General features: G+C 44.9%; 1 protein-coding gene across 3 annotated transcripts in view; it reads left to right on the forward strand.

Annotated features, from left to right (window-relative positions):
* Positions 1-24,370, forward strand: part of CHST8 (carbohydrate sulfotransferase 8) — a 556,907-nt gene that overhangs the window by 7,027 nt on the left and 525,510 nt on the right. Inside the window, exon 1 of one of the 3 annotated variants that reach the window (XM_029608353.1) lies at positions 5,687-5,718. The exons of the other annotated variants lie outside the window; for them this stretch is intronic. The gene's annotated coding sequence lies outside the window, so the exon portion shown is untranslated. Of the gene's footprint in view, positions 1-5,686; positions 5,719-24,370 lie in introns of those variants that run through there. 3 annotated transcript variants of the gene reach the window in all.

Here is a 24,370-nt window from a genome sequence, read left to right on the forward strand (position 1 = left end):
CTCCTTCCAGCTACAATGATTGGGCATCTTCCTGCCCATGCGGGCCCACAGCACATTTCCTCTTCCAGTTCTTGAGGGCTGGAAGAAGGAGGTCCTGCAGCTGCCACCAGTGTCTGGAATCGGGACAAAGTTTTTTCACAATTCTGAGCAGGTCCGATGGAAGCAGTTGGTGGCTGCTGGGTCGCCCCCAAACCTGTGGTACCCTAGGCGATTGCCTAATTTGCCTGGTGCTTCCACCGGCCCTGACTCTCTTCCACTGCCTGAACTAGGCATAATGCCCTGTCATGTGTCCTTCACAGTATCACTTTGCTTCCTCCTTCCTTTATATCTGTTTTAGATCACCACAGCACATCCTCAGTTGATAGAGCGGACCATGGGGTTGTAGACTTGCTTTCCTGCACCACCTCACTAATCCTTAAATGCCCCAAAGAACATGAACAGGAATGTTGCCCCCAATAATATGATCTCACAGCCATCCCATGTCAACTGGCCTCTCTCATCTTTCTCAAGATGCTTATTGTTAAGGGTCTCCTTCAATCCTTGGTAGTCCTTGATCGTTTTGTTTTCCACCCCCTTCATTAATTTCTTTATAATGAAGGCTTTTGTTGGTCTTCATTACCACTAATCTTATACACAAATGCAAAACCAGCTAAATGCGGCTTGGTTTGCAGCACTGAATAGCTCTTTTTGCATCCAATATGAAGTCTTCCAGAATACCCGCGTTAATGTCCCCCTCCCGGAGATAGGCAGGCGCTGCCCCGAGGAGCGGGAGGAGCGCAGCACAGTTCCAAGTTCACAAGCACTACCCCGAGGAGCAGGGGGTGCGGCTTGGTCACAAGCGATGGCAATGGTCCGTGGAGCAGGGTACACCAGTGCTAGGTCTCCACGAAGCAGAGCGGTGAGGCAGTGGCCCACAGGGTGGGGTACACCTACGTTGGTCTCCACAATGCAGAGTAGCACGGCAAAGGTCCGCAGAGTGGGGTACATCGAAGTAGAGTCTCACGGGTAGAGAAGTTCCTGAGTAGAGCGGGGGAGATGGCAGACAGCGTCTGAGGTGCAGGGCCCTCCGAGGAGCGGGTACCCGAGAGTGTCTCTCACCAGGGAGCAGGAATCAGGAGCCAGTGTTCGTAGCGAGAACAGCAGGATTCAGCAAGGAGGGAACTCGTTGCCAAGTCGATTAGAGCCAGGCCCCAATGGTGCTTAAGAGTCCAGGGCTAATGATGTCATCAAGGGGGGAGACACCCCTGAGGTTCCCACCCTGGCGTCCTTAAAGGAGGGCCAAGGAGCGCGCGCGTGCGCGCGCCTAGGAAGGCCCGGGAGAGAAATGGCAGTCGGCAGCATCCTCGCTACCCTGGAGAGTCCTGGAATGGAGCCATGAGGGTCGGAGGCGGCTGTCCACAGCCCCGAGTCTTCCCAGAGGAGAGAGGGCAGCAACACACAAAGTGAGTAATAGTGGTCGCAGCTGTCAGCGACCAGCAGTCATAACACTGGGCTGCTAATGTCCCTGTCTTGTCACTTGGGCTTGTGGCCACCTACCATTGTTTCCCACCACAGGGGTCCCAATAGCTAGAAGATGGGACCCCTGCTTCAAATATAAACTAGGGCAAGGAGACCAAGATATTCAGCATAAAGCTTACAGTGCTAATCCCCAGTGCCCCCCTAAATGACGTTCAGGCAGAATTAGAAACATGATCCCAAAATCCGCTCCAGACGTACCGGCGGTTTTCTGCCATTCCGTGCCTGCACTCAGGGTTTAATGAAAAAGATTTTGTGGACAGCCCCGTCCTTTTTCCTTCCTGGCTACTGGATTTGCTTTTTATTCCGTGGTGCAGCTCTTGCTGTCTGGGAGAAGCGCAGCGCTCCAAGTTCTGGACTGATTGACTTCCAGATTAAACTTCCGCTGACACCTGCTACCTGGCTCAGTGTAAGAGTGACAGGGGGGGTCATGGGCCTTGTGCTAATGAACTAAAGTATAAATGGAGAGCGGTGGGCCCCTGCCTGGGTTTGCCTTATTGTCCAGTCCAGCTGTGTGAAGTGGTATGTGAAGAGTACGTTTTCAAATAACAAAATTGAACATTTGCTGCCATAGAAGAATGAGGGGGGAAAGAGAACCCCCATCCACCACAACCAAAATGCAAGACTCAAACCCCCATACAAGCACACAACTGCTCTACATTAGTGATATGATCAGTAATAAGCCAGTAAATTCAGAAAAGGAACTGGTAAATGAACACTTTATAGCATGCACGATATGTTTGCTGGGGAGCCTTTGGGGGAAGGGGAAGCTAGCATTATGGCTTGTTTCCTGTCCATTATATATCAGCAGGAAAAATGGAAAAAAGTGTGATAACTTGCATAGCTTAATTATTTATATGGAGACATCAGTCAGCAAGTGTAGATGATTTATTTATGAACCACCAGCCCTATAAAATGAAGCAATGAGTTCTGATTATTTGTCGTTCTCTTCAGTGACTGAACATTTGTAAGTGCAAAACTTTTATGAGGTCTCCTCCTCCAGTCGTGCCAAGTCGTGTGCACTGAGGGGCAGATTTTCAAAGGGTTACGCGCGTAACTCAGAAAACCTGTTCCTGCGCGCGCCAAGCCTATTTTGCATAGGCCCGGCGACACACGCAAGCCCCGGGACGCGCGTATGTCCTGGGGCTTGAAAAAAGGGGCGGGGAGTGGGCGGGGCCAGAGGCCTCTCCACTGCCGCTGGGCCCGGGGATCGGGTGCCGGCACTCGGCTGGTGCGCGCAAGCTACGCCTGGAGGCAAGCTACGCCTGGAGGCAGGCGTAAATAACAAAATAAAGGTGGGGGGGGGGGTTTTAGGTAGGGCTGGGGGGCGGGTTAGATATGGGAAGGGGGGGGGGGCCAAAAGAAAGTTCCCTCCGAGGCCGCTCTGATTTCAGAGTGGCCTCGGAGGGAACGGGGAAAGCCATCTGGGCTCCCCTAGGGTTCGGCGTGTGCAAGTTGCACAAGTGTGCACCCCCTTGCGTGCGCTGACCCCGGATATTATAACATGCGCGCGGCTCTGCGCGCCATGTTATAAAATCGGGCGTAGATTTGTGCGTGCCTGGTTGCGCACAAATCTACGCCCGCGCGCAAGTTTTAAAATCTAGCCCTGTGTGTGTTTGTGCAGGGCTTCCTTCCTCTCAGGCATGCAGAGCTTCCAGGAGCCATGTGTCCACAGCAGGTGGGGATGGTGACCTCGGCAAGCCAGTGTAGACAAAGGGGAGAGATCTAGAGGTGGCAGGAGGTCTTTGGGAAGGGTCTCCTAATATCTCCAAACCATCCCGGGGAGGAGGGGGCTGCAGGAGAGGAGCCTGCTTCCACTGCATTGGGTTACAGGAGCTAGAAAGGAGCTGCCACCAGATCGGTTCACAGAGCAGATAGGACCCCCAGGACAACAGCCACAACAGGCAGAACATGGGATTAAGTGCCTGGCAACAGAAAAGCACCATCTGCTTCCAGCTGCAACTCCCTTCCCTCCTTTCCCAGGCAGCCTGCAGGGAACAGGACGGTCGAACCTGGCATGAACAGAGCAAGGAAGAGCCACTCTGCTCCCTAATCCAGCCCTTCCCCCCTCCTGTCATTCAAGGACAGGAGGGGGAGTGGGTTGAGGCCGGAACAGATACTGCAGAGCAAGGAAGAGTCTCTACTTTCCCTCCTCCAGCTCCTCCCGCTTCTGTCCTGGGGGTGGGACAACAGGAGGCGAGGGGGCTGCCTGAAACAGGGATTGGGGGCTCTTCTTAGCCCATCCAGTCCTTTTCAGAAGCAGCCCTAGGTCACAGCTGAGCTTCCTTTGAGTGGTTTATGAAGAGGAAAAGGAGATGAATGCGGAAAGGGGAGTGAGAACGGTGAATGAATGTCTCGGGGGGGGTGAGCAGTGCAAGAAGGGGTAAATATATGGGGAGATGTGGAGGGGCTGAATGTTTGGGGGGGTTGGCACAAAAGGGGGTAAGTAGTTGAGGTGTGGGGGTTGAATTGCCCCGAGGAGGAGTGAATGCCATGACCTCCCCATTTCCCAAAAAGTCAGCAATGCAAACTTGGGCTGTTAGAAAAAATGTTTGTTCCCTAAAATCCATGCCACATAATCCTGTAGCAGGTGTGAGAGGACCAGGGCTTAGGAAGAGGGGGAAATAGAGGGAATGAAGATGGAAGATGCATGAGAAATATGTGGCAGAAAGTTTTGTGTGTGTGAGTACAGCAGAGAAACGCAGGGCATACAAACTGGGAAGTGGGGGTGAAAGAGGTCGTGAAAAATGGGAAGAAGGATAAGCGAGGAGAGGGAGAGAGTGTATGTGAAACAGAGCTACAGGTAGTGATGGGGATAGTGAAAAAGAACCATAGTTGGCATTGGGTTAGAGGTGCTGATGAGGGATGTCTGTTAGAGGGTGGAAGATCCATGAGTGATGATGGAGAAGAGCAAGGAGTCTGGAAGGGTTGAGAGAGAGAGAGAGAAATGGTGATTGGAAGGAAGGAAAAGTAAGAGACAGAGTTGCAGAAGGGCAGGGGGAGTGGGGTAGATATGGGAGAGACAGAGCAGGATATTTAGGGGGAGAGGAGATTATGCAAATAGATGACTAAGGATGAAAGTGAATCAGAAAGGGTTATTAGCTGAGAGAGGGTAATTGGGGGTGAAGGAGTCAGCCTGGACATGATGGAAGAATGTGAGAGGGGTGACTGAAATAAAATGGGTGAGAATAAGAGAAGATGGTTGGGGAGGGAGAGAGATAGTCAGTATTGGGATGATGGGAGTGGTGCGAGAGCCAGAGAGAGGATTTAGAGGAGAAGTGAGCCGGATAAAAGGGTGACCTGGAGGGCTGAGAGAGGCAAGTTTTGAGATAGGGAGAACTGAGTGTGAGAGAGATGATCCGAGAGTAGGCAGAGTGAAGAGTGAAATGGAGGAAAATATGAAAGGAAAAGAATGTGGATAGCAGGGTAAGGGAGGAAGTGATGAAAACAGATGAGAGAAGAAAAGTGAAATGGAAAGGAGAGCTTAGAAAAGGAGTTTGAAGACAGATAAGGAAAAAAGCTGAAAAAAAAATGCTGGGGCCAATGCAATTAGAAAAAAAAGGCCAAAAGTGGAAACAAGTGTTTTATTTTCGAGTTGGCAACTGGAATATGTAATGGCCCTACCAAGGACTGGGCTAGACGAGTCTGGAGGGGATTTAAAATGGGGGGGAGCCCAGGTATTTCTGAATGAATGATCGTAACTTTGGATCTCAGCCCCAATTTTGATTGGTTTGGAAGTCTAATGGAGCAGGAGGAAACTGCTAGGTCCTCCCCCCCCCCCCCCCCAAAAAAGAAAATTGTATCCCACGATTGGAATTTTCAGAGAAAACCAAGATCAAGGGAGGTGCTTGCTTAGCAGTAAAAAAAAGTACATTTATTTAATGAGTTACAATGAAAGCATAATTACCTATTTCAGTAAAGATGGATTTTGATTTTAGATTTAATTACTCAGTTTTTCAAATCTAAGCTTGAGCGTTGCAAATTCAGTTACAGTTGGTAAGTCCTATGCTTCATGTTTGCATTGTGTTGCAAAAGAAAAAAAGATTTTTTTTAACCCTTCACAGTAACAGACTGTGTTTTTTGTTTTATGCTTAGTTCACATCTTTGTGGAAAAAAAATTCATTCTGGGCACTCCATCTGACACAGGCTAGAACGCTAGCCAAAACACGAGTCAGGGCTTTTGCAGAGTTTCCCCTACTAAATGTAGGTATCAGTGGTTTATTAACTTGGATATCAAGATTTTTTCCATGTATTTGATAAGTATGCTCTTATCTTTGCATTTCTTATGACTCATATACAGTGTATGTCAATGAGTATTATAGATTTTTTTTATATATGTGGCTTTTGCAAACCTTTCCAGATTTCACTCACACATTTAGGAAGGTTGTACTAAATTGTGAATGAGTTTGCAAATAGCAGAGTGCATGCAAAAAATAAAAAACCCCACCAAATACTGCAGGTAATTGCATTTGCAAATTTTAGCATGCGGCTTCACATAACTTATGTAAAATGGCTAACAAGCTGAGAATCATGCAAATCAGTTCAATAGTGACTTGGCATAAGTAAAATTTTGCATGAAATATTGTGCAAATAGACAAATTCCTGCACAATACCTCATGGATATGTTACATTTTTTTTGTGAAAAAGTTAATGATCTCACCACCTTTATTGCATGGAAGTCACTGTGGGATCCATTTGCATATTATAAAAATGGCCTGGCACCATGAGAAAAACATCTCGTAATATCAGGCCATTACCAAGAAAACTTCCGCAGGTCCATTTTTTCTTTGATATTTTTTTGTATGTATTTCATATAACCTCTGCATAGTTTGTGTTTCATAACCAATTATGACGTTACACGTGCACCATTGGAGCCCATTCACTAGACCGATTTATTATTGATGATCAAGCACTTCCCTAGGTCCGCTATGTTTTTTTTGCTTTGTAAATATTACAAGGAACCATAAAATATCATGGGAACAATGCCCGCAAGACCCATCCAGTCTCTCCTACTGCAGTGCTGCAGGCACCACTTGATTTCTGCCTGTACCTTCACTTTCCCACCAATCCTTAGGGTCCGTCTCATGCCTCATTGAATTCTGATCATGTTTTAGCCTCCGCTGCCTCCATGTAAAGCTGCTCCTTATCATGCACCACCCTTTCTGTAAACAAATAATGATATTACTCTGGAGTCTACCTCCTTTCAGTGTCATATCATACCGTCACCCCTTGTCCTAGAGTTTCTGGTCTGCTGCAAAATACTTTTCCTCTTGTGCATTTATAATTTTTGATGTATCTAAATGTTTCTGTCATAGCTCCCCTTGCAGTCCTCCTGCTTTTTCTTTCCTATTAAAGCATGTTCAAGCTCTGCTAAATAAGATAAGATAACGAGCAAGAATATTCCAGCAAAGGCTTTTCAGCTAAACAGACACTGCATCCCAGATCTAAAATGCAACCAGAATAGACAGCACTGTGAATTATTTCCTAACGCCAAGTAATTCTCACCAGAGACCGTGTAAACCTGCCTGGGAAAACGAGCTATGATAGTAAACCTGTTGAGTAAGAACCGGCATCAGGTCAGCTGCATTACTCACAGGTATTGCCCTTGCATCCTGTTATTCTAAGCAGCCCCTGCCAAATAACAGGTATTTGCAAGAGAGTACCCTGAAATCTGGACTTGCGGATAGATAGCTGTAATAGATGTTAGTTTGAAATGTATGCAAAGAGCATTAATGGGTCTTAGTCATCATGTGGTTTCCTGCCTGGGCCTACCTGTCTAGTAAGGTACCCAGGCACCATATAAGTGTGTTTAGGAAGCTGGAGACCTTTGCACACTTGTTATGGCAGACAGTGTTGGAAAACTCAGCTCATAAAACCAGTTTTAAAAGGGCAGAAACAAATTCATGATATTTTTTAATATTTATCTTCCAGTGCTGGTGTTTCTTGTATAATAAAATTACCTATACAGGTCAGAGCCTGGGAAGGGATTTGGGGGGGTCGGGGGTGTTGAATGAGTCAGTTACTGGGGATTGGGTGAGAGGAGAGGAGCTGTAGCTGGCTGCTCTTGGTTCTGCATCTCTGAGGTGGAAAGTAGGAAGAATTTGATTTTCTCTGTCATTTCTGGGAACTGTGCATCTCTGAATATTTCTATTATTATACAGTACAGGAAAAATGCATTTGTTTTTATTTCTCTGGTGTTACACTCCTGACAGATTCCAACTTTTTGGGTTTTCCAGTTCAGCTTTTCTCTCACTGTTTCTATTTCTAATTTGTGCTCAGTTCTGTATTTGGTGAGGGCCTATCTGTGTTTTGCATGTGGGGACCTAGGTGAGGTATTCTGGTAGTGTGAAGTCTCTGTGAAAGGATTTGAACTTATTCTGTTTTCCAGTCTGCACATCCAAGTATAAGGGTGTATTATATCCAGTTAGCATATGTGTGAGCCTTGAGAGAGAGCGCACGTGTTATGAGGGAGCAGGTGTGTGAGCCTGAGAGAGAGCACGTGTTATGAGGGAGCAGGTGTGTGAGCCTGAGAGAGAGCACGTGTTATGAGGGAGCAGGTGTGTGAGCCTTGAGAGAGAGCAAGTGTTGTGAGGGAGCAGGTGTGTGTGAGCCTGTGAGGGAGCAGGTGTGTGTGAGCCTGTGAGGGAGCAGGTGTGTGTGAGCCTGTGAGGGAGCACATGTTGTGAGGGAGCAGGTGTGTGTGAGCCTGAGAGAGAGCGCATATGTATGAGAATGAATGTGTTTATATTTTTATGGTATCTCTAATCGGTGAGGGGCTGTGTTTTGCACGTGTGACCGAGATGAGGTTTTCTGCTAGCGAGTAATCTCTGTGTATGGATCTATACCAGCCTGACTTGTTCTGGTTTTCTAATAGGAGGTGCATTGGTGTTTTAGGACCTGGTGTAATATCTGAAGTGTTGCTTTTCCATAGGTAGGTTTGAGTGCTGTCAGTTAGTGCTGTCTTGGTTTGGGAGGGTTACTATATTGTAATTGTAATTCAGTTTATCCAAGGCTTTCCGAGGGCCAAGCCCTTTTCAATTTTTTGCAAGGTTTTCTGGTGGACACCACAGCAGTATATGTAAATATAACATGCAGTACTATGAATGTTGCTTTTCATGTAAAATCTGTTATTAGGAAAGGGCATAGGATGGAGCTGGATGAAGAGGGATGGATAGGATCTGGGGCGGGGGAGGGTGTTTGTGTGGGATTAAAGAATTAAATATGAATGAAATTAATGAAAGCTAAATATTATTTTCAAAGTAATACAGTACTGAAATCTTTCCAGATTTATACCCCAGACACACCACCAGAAAAATCTCACTCTCTCTGGCCGTTTTGAGTCTCACTTTCTGGGAGATTAAATCTCACTTTTTGGGATGAAGGGGTGGGGTGGACAGGGAAAATAAGCCCATTATGCCAGGGTAGGGGGTAGTGGCAGAGGGAAAGGAATGGGATTATCCCAGGGTGGGGGGAAGAGTGCATTTACTGAATCCCCTGTTTAGAAAGTCACCGCATGACACTGCTCCTAAAACGGAAGCCAGCGTTGTGTACCTATAGTTTGGGTTATTTTTCCTCATAGTCATCATTTTCCCACGTTAAATTTCTCCCGTCACTTAGATGCTGAACTCCAAAGTCTGTCAACCTCCTTCTGCAGTTCCTCAGTCTGCATGTGTTTTAACTTCTTTGAATATTTTTGTGCCTTCTGCACATTGCATGACGTCACTCTTTGTTCCCTTTTCTAGATCATTAATGAACATGAAAAAAAACACTTGTCCCAGTACAGATACCTCAGGCATACCTCTGTTTACTCCTCTCCTTTGTGGAAATGCACCACATAATCCTGTAATGCCTGCTGGAGAAGTGGACCCCCAGTGCCGAAGGGTGGTTGACACTGCCTAGTGAGAAGGCCCACCCCATCAGCTGCAGAGAAACCCTGTGGCGGGACTAACTGGAGCTTCACCTCTTATACCAGCCCCATTCCCCACAGATTGAGTCCTTGGGTTCCAGGGGCGAGCAGAACTTAGTTGGGTCCCTAGGGCAATCGACGCAGAGAATCCAGGCAAGAGTAGGTCAGGGCTGGCAGTAGACAGCAGAAGGACAGAGGCTAGGCCAAGGTCAGGATCCAGGTGGTCAGGCCAAGACAAACAGGACAGACAAGACCAACAGGCAGGCAAGGAAAGGAACAAGCAGGAACTAGAATAAGAGCAGACAGGCAAGGAACTGGACAAGGAACAGGAATCAGAGGAGTTAGGGACAAAGCAATGAACCATAAGAAGGAACACAGAACAAGGTACAAAGCAGGAACAAGACAAGGGTAGCACTACACACTGAAACATGAGGTCACCTGTTGCTGAGGTACTAGCTGGTTGCAAGTGACTTTCTTATATACTCCTGGAGGACATGGCATCATCAGCCAGCGCCACGGGAAGTCCTGGCTAGGGGACCTATAAAGACAGGCCAGAGTCAGAGGAAGTTCTATCCCAGGACCTTGGAACAGCATGCTGCGAAAGGCCATGCTGGAGTCTCTTCGGATCAGAGGTGAGGGGCATAACAAGTCCTTTTCCTTGTTTGCTTTCATTTTAATCAGTTACCAATCTACAATAGGACATCTCCTCCAGTCCTGTAGCTTTTTAATTTCCTGAGAAGTCTTTCATGAGGGACTTCATCAAACAGCTTCTAAAAATCCAAATGCACCGGGTCGACTGGTCACCTCTATCCACATGCTTATTCACATCTTTAAAGAACCCCAGTAGGTTAGCAAGATACAATTTCCCTTTGTGAAATCCATGCTGGCTCTTCCCCCTTAAGCCATGTTTATCCATATGACCAATAATTGTGTTCTTAACATTAGCTTCCACCGTTTTACCCAGTACAGAAATGAAGCTTACTGGTCTGTAGTTATTTGGGTCACCCCGGGCTTCTTCTTGAAAACTTGCTACCCTCCAGTCCTCAGGAAGAGAGACAAATTGGAATGATAGGTTACAGATTGCGAGTAGCAGGTCTGAAATTTCATATTGAGTATCTTTTGAACTCTGAGGTGAATATCAGCAGGACCTGGTGATTTACTACTATTTAGTTTGTCAGTTTTCTCTAGCACTTCAAGATTCAGACTGATTTGTTTCAATTGCTCTGAATCATTCATCACCTTCAAAGAACAGTTCCAGAATAGGTGTCACCCCCAAGACCAAAGTAAGGAATTAATTTGGTTTTTCTTCTTTGGCCTTATTCTCCCTGAGTGCCCCTTTTACCTCTGCCCCGGTTAACTCCCTTGAAGGACTCAGCAAAGATAAGTCCTTCATGGACAGAGAAGTCAACTTAATCTTATCTTAATTCTTCTGCATTACAAACTTTTCTGTAGGGACTTCCAACAAGGTAATTGCTGTCAGAGGGAGTACTGTGAAATATACATCCAACTTTTTTTATTTGCATCTTTTCTGTGTATGTTTTAAATCCCAAAATACAGTAACTGCACTCACACAGAAATTCTTTATTCCATACACAAAATGTACAGAATAAAATTCTGCTTTTACACATCTCCTCTATCTATCTATCTCTTATACAGTAGTAAGAATTTTAGAAAATAGCAGCAGTTTGTAATATAAAGCTCTTGTCTTCTGAATGATTTTTCACCAAGCGCCATCTAGTCAGGTTTTGCCAAGGAGAAAGAGTTGGAAGTTGAGAAAATGTACAAGGACCACAAATATATGTGCACAGAGGGTAGAATATATCGCAGTCCCTACCCTAAAGGTTTTACAGTCCAGCTAAAGCATAAGATAGGGGGAGGAAGATTAAGGGATGCTCAGTGTAGCAGTGTCTGTGATGTGATATTTAAAATGTATTCCTTTTATAGGCCAGTTAATTGGACCTCAGTCTTGGGATCATTAATGGCGTCACTGCTAATAAAAAAAAAAAAAAAAAAAAAAAAAAGGATTATGAAGCATCTTTAATTCAGTAGATTACAAGGTCCGAGTCAGCATGATTTTATGAGACAGAGGTCATGTCAAAGAAATCATTCAACACAGTCAACCACTCCATCCTACTTTTCAAGACTGCGCTCCTTCGGGATTACTGGTTCGGTGCTGGCCTGGTTCTTGTCTTACCTTAGCAACAGGACACAAGAAGTCCAAATTGAACCCCTTACCTCCTCTTTGACGCCTTTCAGCTCTGGAGTGCCCCAAGGATTTGTTGTCTCTACTGCACTGTTTAATCTTTATCTAACCCCACACTGCCGCACCCTCAACGACCTTGGAGTACACTATAAAATCTATGTAGATGATAACCAATTTCTTTTTTCTTCTCAAGGAAACATGGGCCCTGACTGTAGCTTTCCTTAACAATTGCCTTACAACAATACAGAAATGGCTTCACAGTAATAAATTAGCTCTCAACACATCTAAAACGGAAATCATCGTGTTATCACACCATCCAGTCATCAACACCCACAACCATATCACCTTTGATTCACATTCCATCTCCATCTCCCAAAGCGTATGAAACTTGGGAGTCACTATCGACCCCTCTCTCTCCATGCGCATCCATATAAGAAACATTACCAATTCCTCCTTCTATAAACTACGCCTTCTGCGTCACCTCAAGCCCCTACTCAAATTTTCTGTTTTCAGAGCGGTCCTTCAATCCCTTCTGTTCTCAGGGATTGATTACTGTAACTCCCTCCTGACAGGCCTGCCTATATACGCCACTCACCCACTACAGATCATAGAAAACTCAGCAGCAAGACTCCTTACCGGCACACCCATGCGTGAACACATCTCTCCTGTTCTGGAATCTCTCCACTGGCTCCCCATCTCCTACTGAATACAATGTAAGCTTGCAATGATCATTCACTCCACGATACATAACTTACATTCCCCATGGTTCTCCTCAACCATAAAAATCCACGCCCCCTCCCGATAACCAGATGCTACTAGTCTCTCCGCCTTCAAAGCTCGCTCATCTCGAGGAAACCAGGGTGCATTCTTCTCTGCTGGACCACTACTGTGGAATAGCCTACCGAAGACAAGATGCCTCCGAGAAAGATCTTTCTTCATAAAAGCCCCAAAAATGTTACTCTTCAAGAGAGCATTCTCCCCCAACCTAGATGACTACTTCAACTCATCCCCTTCAGCGGATGCTACCTAGTCATCCACCCCCTCCTCTCTGACCCCTTGATGCTTTCCTTTCTTTCCCCCTCTAAGATTTTGTGTTGCCCTCCCATTTTTCCAATGGCTGTTTATGTTTTATATTGTACCCTGCCCCCAAACATCTATTTGTTCATTTTTGTACCTCGTTCTGAATGTAGGAAGGGCGGGCAATGTGCTTTAAAATAAATAAATAGATCTGATCCATTTCTTTGACTGGGTGACCAAGTAGTGGTCACACTTGTGGCAGCAGTGCAGCATACATAGTTGCTGCTTACACAGTGATCTATTTACGAAGCTGCAGCCATGTGCATTGACACTTGATATCTGCATGAGCACTGCCATTATTGCAACAAAAAAAATCCAACCCACACGAGCTGTGTCCCATGCAAAGCTGTGCAATATTAAAAAGGCTTAATGTGGATCTTGATTAATCTCACAATCTGCTGTTAAACCCTGGAAAATTTAACTACACAGGAAGAGATGTAGTTAATTGCCCCCACCCCTCCCCCTTTATCTGAGAGCATTGGCAAGCTGACGTGCCTGCTAATACTTTGGGTCAAACCCCCATCCCAGTCCGGGATCTGTAAAGAGACATTAGCCCAGAATGAAGCTGCCTCCCTCTTATAATCCCTCTCCAGCAGAGAGGAAGACATTGAACATACAGTTAATATCCAGGAAAGCAGGGAGAGATCCTGTTTATCAGGATAGTACAACCTCGGCCAGGACATTTTAACTACTGGAGCTGGATCTTCTCCAGATCCAGAAACTTTACAGTGAGCAACACGTTAGGCCCGTGGGAGAAGTCGTTAAAGGCACAGATAAGCACCTGAAAATTAGAGGAAAAAGTTGCACTTTTTTTTTTATATCACAAAGTCACAAACTTGTCTTTTGACATCATCATTATCCTCCAGCTGTGGAAGGATTTCAGGCTGGACTCAATACATCCTTGCAGCGTTCCAAGAAGGCATTGTAAGCTCATTAGCAAGATACAGAATCGGGAGGATGACAGTGAGCTTTGTAAAACATAACACTACCTTCATGTAACGGCCACTGGGAAGTAGTGGAGAGCCTGAACAGTGAACCTCGGTGTAAGAGCTCTCATGAAGTGACCATGGAGATTACTCAACCACACAGACTGGTTTGGGTTTTGCAGGGAAGACATTGTTTCCACTTGAGAGAGAAAATCAGTTATTTATAGAGGTCCTTTCTACTGACATGCTCTTTATGTTTTAATCCTAAAGGCTTCTCTTCCCAGTTTTACTTTTTATATATAAATACAGTGCTTTGTTTGTTTTTTATGTTGGAATATGGCATGCTGAACAGATGTCATAACTGAGCATTACATTTGCTTTTAATCTGCATGATCTTTGTGTCTCATTCCTTCTCATGAAAGTAGGAGGCAGGCAGCAGTTGCTATGGATAGTTTTCACTCAGCTTTTCAATAGTGATGGCCAAACTAACGAGGAAATGGCTGACCTGAGTTATGTGACGCACTATCTTGGGATTGCAAAGCAGAACACCGCCTCATCCCTTTTACTAGAAACACAGAAATGTGACAGCAGAAGAAAAGACCATGGGCTGGATTTTAAAAAGGTTACGCACGCCGGACCTATTTTAAAAAGGCCCGGCGAGGCTTTACAAAAGGGGCGGGGCGGACGGGGGTGGGGGCGGGGCTAGAGGCCTCTGACAGAGCGGCCATTGTCGCTGTGTCGGAGGATCGCCTGCCGGCGCGCGCAACTTGTGCCTACCCAATGGTAGGCGCAAAAGGTAAGAAAGGATGGCGGGGTTTAGAGTAGGGCTAGGGAGGAAAGGTTGGGGGAAGGGGTGGGAAGGTTAGGGGGAACGGGGGAAGGCAGCGTGGCTCGGCACATGCAAGGTACATAATTGTGCACCCCCTTGTGCGCACCGACCCCCGATTTTATAACATGTGCGCGCATTTTAATAAAATCAGTCATACATGTGCGCGCTGGGTAGCTGGGTAGCGCACACATGTAGGCCACACACGCTTCTTTTAAAATCTACCCCCATATGTCCTATCTAATCTGCCCATCTACATCAACTGCTCAGTTCTACAGTCTGTATCGCTCCTTCAGAGGTCTCCTGTGCTTGTCCCATGAATTCAGATGCTGTCTTTCACCACTTTCACTGAGAGGCTGTCCTATGCATCCATCACCCTCTCTGTAAAGAAACATTTCCTTAGATCACTCCTGAGTCTTCCCCCCCGTCACCCTCATTCCATGTCTCCCCTCTTTCCAGAGGCTCACGCTGGGGACAGAACACCTCGTGTGCCTTGATACCTTAAATGTATTTAAATGTCTATCAAATCTCTCCTATTCTGCCTTTCCTCTAGGGTATATATGCTTAGATCTGTAAGCTGTCCCCATATGCTTTATAATGAAGACCATTGCCAATTTTAGTAGCAAACCTCTGGACAGACTCCATCCTTTTTATATCCTTTTGAAGGTGCAGTGTCTAGAACTGCATTCAGTATTCCAAATGAGGTATCGCCAGGATCCCATATAGGGGCAATATCGCCTCCCTTTTTCTGCTGACCATTAGAACATAAGGGATGCCATACTGGATCAGACCAAGGGTTCATCAAGCCCAGCATCATGTGTCTAATAGTGGCCAATCCAAGTCCTAAGTACCTGACAAATACCCAAACAAAAAGATCCCAAGCTACTATACGTTATTGATTAATATGAGTTTATGGACTTCTCTCCTAGGAACTTATCCAAACCTTTTTTAAACCCAGTTACACTAACTGCCATAACCCCATCCTCTGGCAATGAATTCCAGAGCTTAATTATGTGTTGAGTGAAAAATTATTTTCTCTGATTTGTTTTAAATGAACTACTTGCTAACTTCATGGAGTGCCCCCTAGTCCTTCTATTATCAGAAAGAGAGTAAATAACTGATTTACATTTACAAGTACTTTCATGATTTTGTAGATCTCTATCATATCCCCCCCTTAGCCATCTCTTCTGCAAGCTGAACAGCCCTAACCTCTTTAGGTTTCCTCATAGGGGAGCTATTCCACGTCCTTTATCATTTTGGTCACCCTTCTCTGTACCTTCTCCATCGCAACTATATCTTTTTTGAGATGCGGCGACCAGAATTGTACACAGTATTCAAGGTGCGGTCTCACCATGGAGCGATACAGTGGCATTATGACATTTTCCGTTCTATTAACCATTCCCTCCCTAATAATTCCTAACATTCTGTTTGCTTTTTTGACTGCCGCAGCACACTGAGCTGACAATTTCAATGTCTTATCCACTCTGACGCCTTGATCTTTTCCCTATGCACCCAGTCATCTTTCTGGCTTTTGCCATTGCCTTATCCAGCTTGAGATCATCAGATACAATCACCTGCTCTTCTTTTGTGCATAGAAGAATTTCACCCCCTATACTGCATCACTCCCTTGGAATTTTGCAGCTCAAATGTGTGACTGCATATTTTAGCATTAAATCTTAGGTGCCAGACTCAAGACCTTTCCTCAAGCTTCACTAAATCCCTCCTCCTCTTTTCCACACTTTCTTGAGTGTCTACCCTTTTTCAGATTTTGTTTATCAGCCACAAAAAGACAAACTTTTTTCCCAATTAGTCTTTTTGCAGTATTGCCTACAAAAAAGAACAGGTCCAAGGACCAATCCCTACAGCCCACTACTAGTAACGTCCCTCTCCTGGGAATAAGCTCCATTTACCACTACTTTTCTTGCCTCCCAGTCAACACATTTTTTAACCTGCTCACTTTATGGCTTACAACCCAGGGCACTCATTTTTCTTAAAAACCACCTATACAGAACCATGCCAAAGGCCTTACTGAAATCCAAGTATATTCAGAGGCATACCTAAAGTATTTGGCACCTAGGGTGGATACTTCCTTTGATTACCCCTCCCCCCCATATATAATTTCAAAATTGCCTAAACATCAATAAAATATTTCAAAACAGCAGACACATCAAATAACATTCAATAATTAAAATAAGGGTTGTAAAAATCTCCTGCTCCCCATTCCTGTCATCATAAGATTGTCATAGACTGGGGGCACACATGCACACACACAATATGCGCCCTCTCTCTCACACGCACACACACTCACACATACATGCTTGGTGAGAGACAGAGGGAGCGTGTGTGTGTGAAAGAGAGATAGAGGAAGTGTGTGTGTGTCACACAACAGAAACATGCTTCCTCTGTCTCTCACCCACACACACTAACGTACACACATATACAGACAAAAAAACTGAACTGGAAACCACAACAAGCCAGATTCTGTATGCAGTGCAATAATAGAAAAGCAAAACATCACTATTCCTCAAAACAATACAATCAAGAAATATAATTCAATCAGAATAGTAAAACTATACTAAAAAATTCTACTCATCTAAACAGATGATGAATAGATTTACCAAACACTAATAAAATATTTCAAAATAACAAACACATCAAACTAATAATTAAAACTAACAAAGATAAAAATAATCTCTTGTGCTCCATACCTGGGAACATTAGATTTCTAGTCATCCTGAGATTACATAGAAATGACGGCAGAAGAAGACCAAACGGCCCATCCAGTCTGCCCAGCAAGCTACGCACTTTATTTATTTTTTCTTCCTTTTTCTCTCTGACACCTGTTACTCTTGGCTTCCAGTACCCTCCAGCCCTATTTCCCCTCCACCCCACCACCAATGTAGAGAGCATCGCTGGATCTGCATCCATGTGAACATCCAGCTCAATTAGGGGTAGCAACCTCTGCAACAAGCAGGCCACACCCCTGCCCACCCAGACTATACGATCCAGACCCCGTTGGTTGCCGTTCACATCCCGATCCTTCCTTCCATACTCCCCCTGCCGCTGAAGCAGAGAGCCATGCTTGAAAGAGAAGTATCAAACTCTCGCCCTCTCCGAAGCAGAGAGCTACACTGGACATGCATTGAAAGTAAAGTATCGGCCCAGCTACACCTTGCTTCCCTGTGAATAAAAAAGGTTTTATTTTTTTAATTTTTTTCCACATTACCTCTTGCCGTTGAAGCCCAGAGCCATGATGGAGTCTCATCAACCCTGTGCATGTACACTGAACAAGGGCAAGGCATTATCTCCAGGTAGTAGCCCCATTTCCGCGAGAGCCACATTAACTATCAACAAATATTGAATAAGCCTAATAATTGGTAATACCTATAGCCTATGAACTCACCGTTAATTTTACATACTCTTACCCACCCCTGTTTTTTTTTTTTAATTGGGAGATGGCAGCCCTCCATCCTTCCGCTCCGTGAAGGTGGAACACCAACCACTGGCCACTGGCATCCCGCTCCGTGAATGCCTCTGTGGCTATTGCCACTCCATGCAGTGTTTTGCTGCCTCCTCTTTATACACGTCCTCTAGACCTGATGGATCCACAGTGTTTATCCCACGCCCCTTTGAAGTCCTTCACAGTTTTGGACTTCACCACTTCCTCCGGAAGGGCATTCCAGGCATCCACCACTCTCTTTGTGAAGAAATACTTCCTGACATTGGTCCTGAGTCTTCCTCCCTGGAGCCTCAGCTCATGACCTCTGGTTCTGCTGATTTTTTTTTCTGACTGAAAAGGTTTGTCGTTGTCTTTGGATCGTTAAAGTTTTTCAAGTATCTGAAAGTCTGAATCATATCACCCCTGCTCCTCCTTTTTTCCAGGGTGTACATATTTAGATTCTTCAATCTCTCCTCATAAGTCATTCGATGAAGACCCTCCACCTTTCTGGTCGCCCTTCTCTGGACCGCTTCCATCTTGTCTCTGTCTCTTCGGAGATATGGTCTCCAGAACTGAACACAGTACTCCAGGTGAGGCCTCACCAAGGACCTGTACAAGGGGATAATCACTTCCCTTTTCTTACTCGATATTCCTCTCTATGCAGCCCAGCATTCTTCTGGCTTTGCCTTGTCGCATTGTTTCGCAGTCTTCATATCATTAGACACTATCACCCCAAGGTCTCTCTCCTGCTCCGTACATATCAGCCCTTCTCCCCCCATCGAATACAGTTCATTCGGATTTCCACTCTCCATATGCATGACTTTGCACTTCTTGGCATTGAATCTCAGCTGCCATATCTTCGACCACTCTTCCAGCTTCCTTAAATCCCATCTCATTCTCTCCACTCTTTCCGGCGTGTCCACTCTGTTGCAGATCTTAGTATCATCTGCAAAAAGACAAATCTTACCTTCTATCCCGTCCGCAATGTCGCTCACAAAGATATTGAACAGGACCAGTCCCAACACCGATCCTTGCGGTACACCGCTTAAAACCGCTCTCGATTCAGAGATTGTTGTAGATTGAAGGAGAGCACACATATTTTAACCCCTCTCACACACACACAAATACAGGTGCACATGCACAGGCACACTCTCTCTCAGAAACCCACACAGGCACTCACAGAGGCTCACACACACAAAGACACCCGCACACACACGCAGGCACCCTCTCATACACAGGCTCTCGCTCTCTCTCAAACATTTTGGATCTCTTCATCTACCGCCGGCTCCTGGGCAGGGCCTCTTCTTCTGCCAACAATGGTGGGCTGGTGAAAGAAAGTGTACAGCTTTAACCAAGAATGTCTTTCACCTATGCATAAAATTATTTTTTGTTGATTAGAACTTGGATTCTCAGATGTGAGAAATGGAGGAGAAGATCTCAGACCACCAGTATATCGTGTGTTCAGTGAACCTCTAGGTGTTCAATCGGTCAGAAAAACCTCCAGCCATCCAGCATTCTTTTATTCTACTGAAAACATTATTTTCCATTTTTTATTAAAAAAAAAAAAACAAACCACAAAACTTCTCAGCATAGTTCTTTTCTTCAAAATAATGCCAAGAATTCTGTCAATCTGCCGCAGACGTTGATCGTGAAGCTTAAGTGAGAGCGATTTTTTTGCTCGGGCAATGAATGCTGTGGGTGTGAGCGAAACAGTTCTGAGGCAGCCCTAGTGGGAGAAACGATTGGCCAAGAAAAAGCAGCAGCTGGGACCCCCCCCCCCCCCCCCAGGGTTTTCAGGGGGAGAAGAGGAGAGAGTTTGGCAGAGAGATTCCAACAGTGTCTCGGAGAGCCTGTGTGAAGCATCTGGAAATTTAAGAATTAAGGAACTGTGAAGGGACCAGTTGGGACCAGAAAAGAAAACCCTGTTTCCGGTTGGATCCTAGAAACAGGGCTGAAAGCCTCCCCTTTCTTCTAGCAATGAGGGGAGGGGAGTAGCTAGCACCCATCCGAGATCTAAAGTTGAGCACATTGAGAGCTGCTGGGTTTGAGAAGAGAATTTAAACAGCGCGGCCCAGTAGAGGCTGAAGAGTGGTGTATATGGACTGTACCATAAGTTGTTTGAGGCTGTCTGGGAGGCTGAGAGAAAAGTCTTACTGGATTTGCCGAGAAGCTGAAAGCTGTACTCTTTTCTACAGTAACCGAAGATACTTTGATAGACTATCTTTTCATTATGGAGCACAATTTTTGACGTGAGCAGTGGGGTTTTTGAAGTGCTTGGGTGGGTGTGTGTGTGTCCTGCATTCAGGTTGGCCCTTGCAGTTTAGCTGCCTTTAGCCCACGACCCAATTAAGATTAATTCCCTCGCTTTGGGAGAGTTGCCCCCAGGCTCCCCCGAAGCAGAGGTGACCCTCAGCGGACAGGGGGTTACGCTTGGTATAATCTGAGAAACCCCTGATGCAGGAAATACAAATACAAACCGAAACACTGGCAGTTAACGGGAAGCAAAAGCCAGTTCCTCTGCTCCGGCTTGTGATTCAGGACGCTAAAATTAAACCTCTATTAAGTTGAGCGAAGCTAAGTGTTCATAAGATTTTTACAATTTAATTACTTCTACCTGAAATTCTTTCTTTCTTTTTTTTTAATTTTTTTCAATGTAAATAAAATGCAGTCTTTGGTTTTGTTCATTGGACTCACACTGGTGTAGGATGATAATAATAAGTCTATCTGGCTCATTTTCTTATGTTTTGCTAGCAGTTGCTGCCATTCATTGACTAGAGTTGCACTAGATTTATTTTATTTATTTAATAATATTTATGATTCACTTTCCAAATTTCAATAAATCGCCCGTGATGTACAAAATTAAAGCATAACAATATATAAATTAAAACACAATTTAAAACAACATAAACCAATGACCAAACAAATTTTAAAGCTGTCAGCTACTATATATGATGCCATCTCATACATATGAAAAAATTATTAAGATCTAGCTTTCTTTCCACTAAATAATGTTTATGCCCTTGAATTGTTACGTGAGTGGCTTTGTTTTGGCTTCTGGATCAAGGTATTGAGTCAGAACAATTTTTCCATTTTGATAGATCAAATATCTTTTTCGACCTTCTGTCTTCCTCTGCCCCATTTCGAGATCCAGTATGAAATATTTCTGGAGCTTCAAAACAAACAAAAAAACCCTTATCTTTGAATCAAAGAAATAACTTGGCAGGTTTAGCAACTTTTCAGAAACATTTTAAGAATCCATGCTAATGTGATGCACTGGCGCCCAGGTTTATAAGAACATAAGAAATGCCATACTGGGTCAGACCAAGGGTCCATCAAGCCCAACATCCTGTTTCCAAGTCACAAGTACCTGGCCAGTGTCCAACCATTAAATAGATCACAAGCTACTATTGCTTATTAATTACCATAATAGCAGTTTATGGATTTTTCCTCTAGGAACTTATCCAAATCTTTTTCAAACCCAGTAACACTGACTGCTGTAACCACATCCTCTGGCAATGCATCCCAGAGCTTAACTATGCGCTGAGTGAAAAAGAATTTGTGCCTGCTTGCTGTCAAACAGGTATTACCTGGGCTCTTTCCTTTTAATGTTTGTAGCCAGCGGCCTCATAAATATGCAGTCTTTAAAACAGTGCTGCTTTTTTTGAAGCTCTTAATTTGTGAGAGGTAAAAACATGGGCCAATGGCCCTTTGCTCCCTATCAGTGGGAAACATTTCTAAGTGGAATATGGAAAATCCGTACCTCCTTAACGCCTTCGCACAGGAGTTAAAACACACTCAGAAGATGGGGAAAAGTGACATTGTTCATGTGTATGAAATAAAGGGCCAGTGTTACCTTCTTGTGGCCAAAACTGGGCACAATAAGCTATGAAGACAGAGCTACACCTGCGTTTATTGAATCTGGCAAGGACCATAAAGAAAAGTTGCATTCCCTGAAACATTTTTTGGATATCTCATTTCTCTGAAGCCACAAAATTCATTTAGGAAATGAAAATAATCCATAAAACGACGAAAGAAATGATAAGGTGGAATCTTAGCCAATAAAACAGATGAGCCTGAAGTCACATAAAGGTTACGATGTCATGAATCTGTTCCTGCTGGTCTGCTTGTAGAATTGTAATTACTTCCTTCATTTAGCTGGATGCCCTTAAGAAAGCAGAGGCCTGCATAACTTCTGGCTTTCTCGATCACAGAATTGCATTTTGTGCACTTCTAAACCTGATTTGTCTGACTTCAGCTCCAAAATGCAGAACCTGAAACCACCTCATTTGGAAGATTCCAGAAGGATCGCGCTGTGGGCTCAGATTATTTCTTAAACAGGAGGGCAGAAAAAGACCGTATGGCCCATCCAAGTCTGCCATCCGTCCAGTTAATTTAGCTTTATAATTCTCATCACTTCCTCAGAGATTTCCCCCCCCCCCCCCCTGCAACTATCCCATGCTTTCTCGAATTCAGATACTGGTTTTTTTTGTCTCCACCACTTCCACTGGGAGGCTATTCCACACATCCACCACCCTCTCTGTAAGGAAATATTTCCTAAGGTTATGGATGGGCAGGCAGGTTTAGTACCTGTCTGCCCGGAGTAATATGGTGCCTGGCTCGACTGGGGTGGGGGTTAGCAGGACCGGGAACTGATTGGGAAGATGGGGAACTGACTGGTTCCTGTGGGCTGGGGTAGTCGGGTAGTGGGTGGGGCTGGGCACAGCGGGAGAAGCGTCACTTGCCCTGCCGTTGCTGCTGCATCCCTCCCGCCTGCCCCCTATTATTTTACTTGTTGTGTGGGGTTTGGGCTATATCGTCGCAGCCGGGGGAGGGGGGGGCGGGTAGCCTGAGCCGATTGGGGGTTATGCCTGGTCTAACGGTTAACTGACTTGATGGTGGCCATGTCAGGGACTCCTAGCAGAACAACCGGGTGCAGTTGGTTCCTCATATGGCTTCCTTGCTGGACGGTGGCGGGGGTCATGGGTATTGTTGATGATATTCACCTACAGGCCGGGTAGCCTGGTGGTGCCCATCATGCAAGTCTGTGGCGGATAGACGCCGGAGGGTTGATTGTTATGTACAGCTGGCTCGGGCTCCTGGTTCTGAATTGTAATAAAGCTGCGGCCGGTTTGACCCCCACTTGTTTTGTTCGTTTACTGTGTTGTTTTGTTAAAAGGGGCAGGCGTGGGAGAAGCGTTAGTCCTGTCTACCCATATTACTCCTGAATCTACCCCCTTGTTGTCAAAACAGTGCAGAGTGCTGAAATGTTTCAGATTTCTGCAGAAATTCACAGCCAGCCCCCATGGAATTTCTTGGAGGGGGTGATGGTGGATGGGGATCATCTGCTTACTGCCCATGGAAACCTAGAACTCTTTCTTTTTTTTTTAGTGGTTTATTTATACCATTGATATCTGTCAAGTCTGACAGTCTGGGAGCCGATGTAGTAAATGCGCAAATAACTTCATTGCACGTTTTCTTTTCTCAAGCATTAAAAAAGATCTTACGGCACAATGTAAATAAGCTACCTCTGTAAAGATTATATAATTCTTGTCTTTCCCTGTCTCCTTCCTTCCCAGTTTCAACAACCTTGTTATATTGTAACTTTTTACTTCCTTGACACTGGTTAAAAGAAAGTTATTGCACCCCTTGTTATATGTAAACCGGCATGATATGATTGTATCATGAATGCCGGTATAGAAAAGCTTTAAATAAATAAAAATAAAATCTTAAGGCCTGATGCAACAAGCTAATGGTATGCTAATGCATTGGGAATTTAAAACGTACATAAACCCGATAATGGGTGCACAAAGGCTTAGGGGTGACTTTTCAAAATGTTACATGCATAAAAATTAGTATAATTTATTTGATTTATATTCTGCTTTTCGGCACTTTAAAGCAGATTACATTTCGGTACTGAGGTGGAAAGGGTAAAAGAGAGAGAGAGAAGGTAGGGATCAAGGGTTGGGTAGAGATGTTTGTTTTAAAATGAATGTGACTTCCTAAACAAATGGGACCCATTTTCGTTTCATTCGTGGGGGTCCACAAAATGAATGGGGACTATCCCATGACTGAAACATAGCCTATTAGTTTCTCCCCCCCACCCATTTATTTCTGTGCAGCATTAAAGTCTGTGGGCCATAAAAGTCAATGAGGAAAAGCAATGCCAATTAGTAATTATAACAAGGTAACTAAAGCAGCCAGTCCTTCCCTGTGAAGTCAATAGGTGTAAGTAGCCATAGCAACCAATCCTTCTGTGTGAGTCATGTGTGACCTCACAAACTTGTCATAGACAGGGCAGGGCATGTTGTCAAGGAGACCACAGAGACAAGTTGGACAATATATCAAGAATGTTTCTGTCCTAGCCAGTCACTGCTCGCTCTCTCTGGCTTCAGTGATGCTGATCTGGAGTCTCCGCATGTGAGAGGAGTACTGCGCACTTCTTCTTAGACTTTATTTGGAAGGAAGCTCTGAGAGCAGA

This window comes from Rhinatrema bivittatum, chromosome 7 (assembly GCF_901001135.1).
Source record: "Rhinatrema bivittatum chromosome 7, aRhiBiv1.1, whole genome shotgun sequence".
NCBI classification, from domain to species: Eukaryota; Metazoa; Chordata; class Amphibia; order Gymnophiona; family Rhinatrematidae; genus Rhinatrema; species Rhinatrema bivittatum.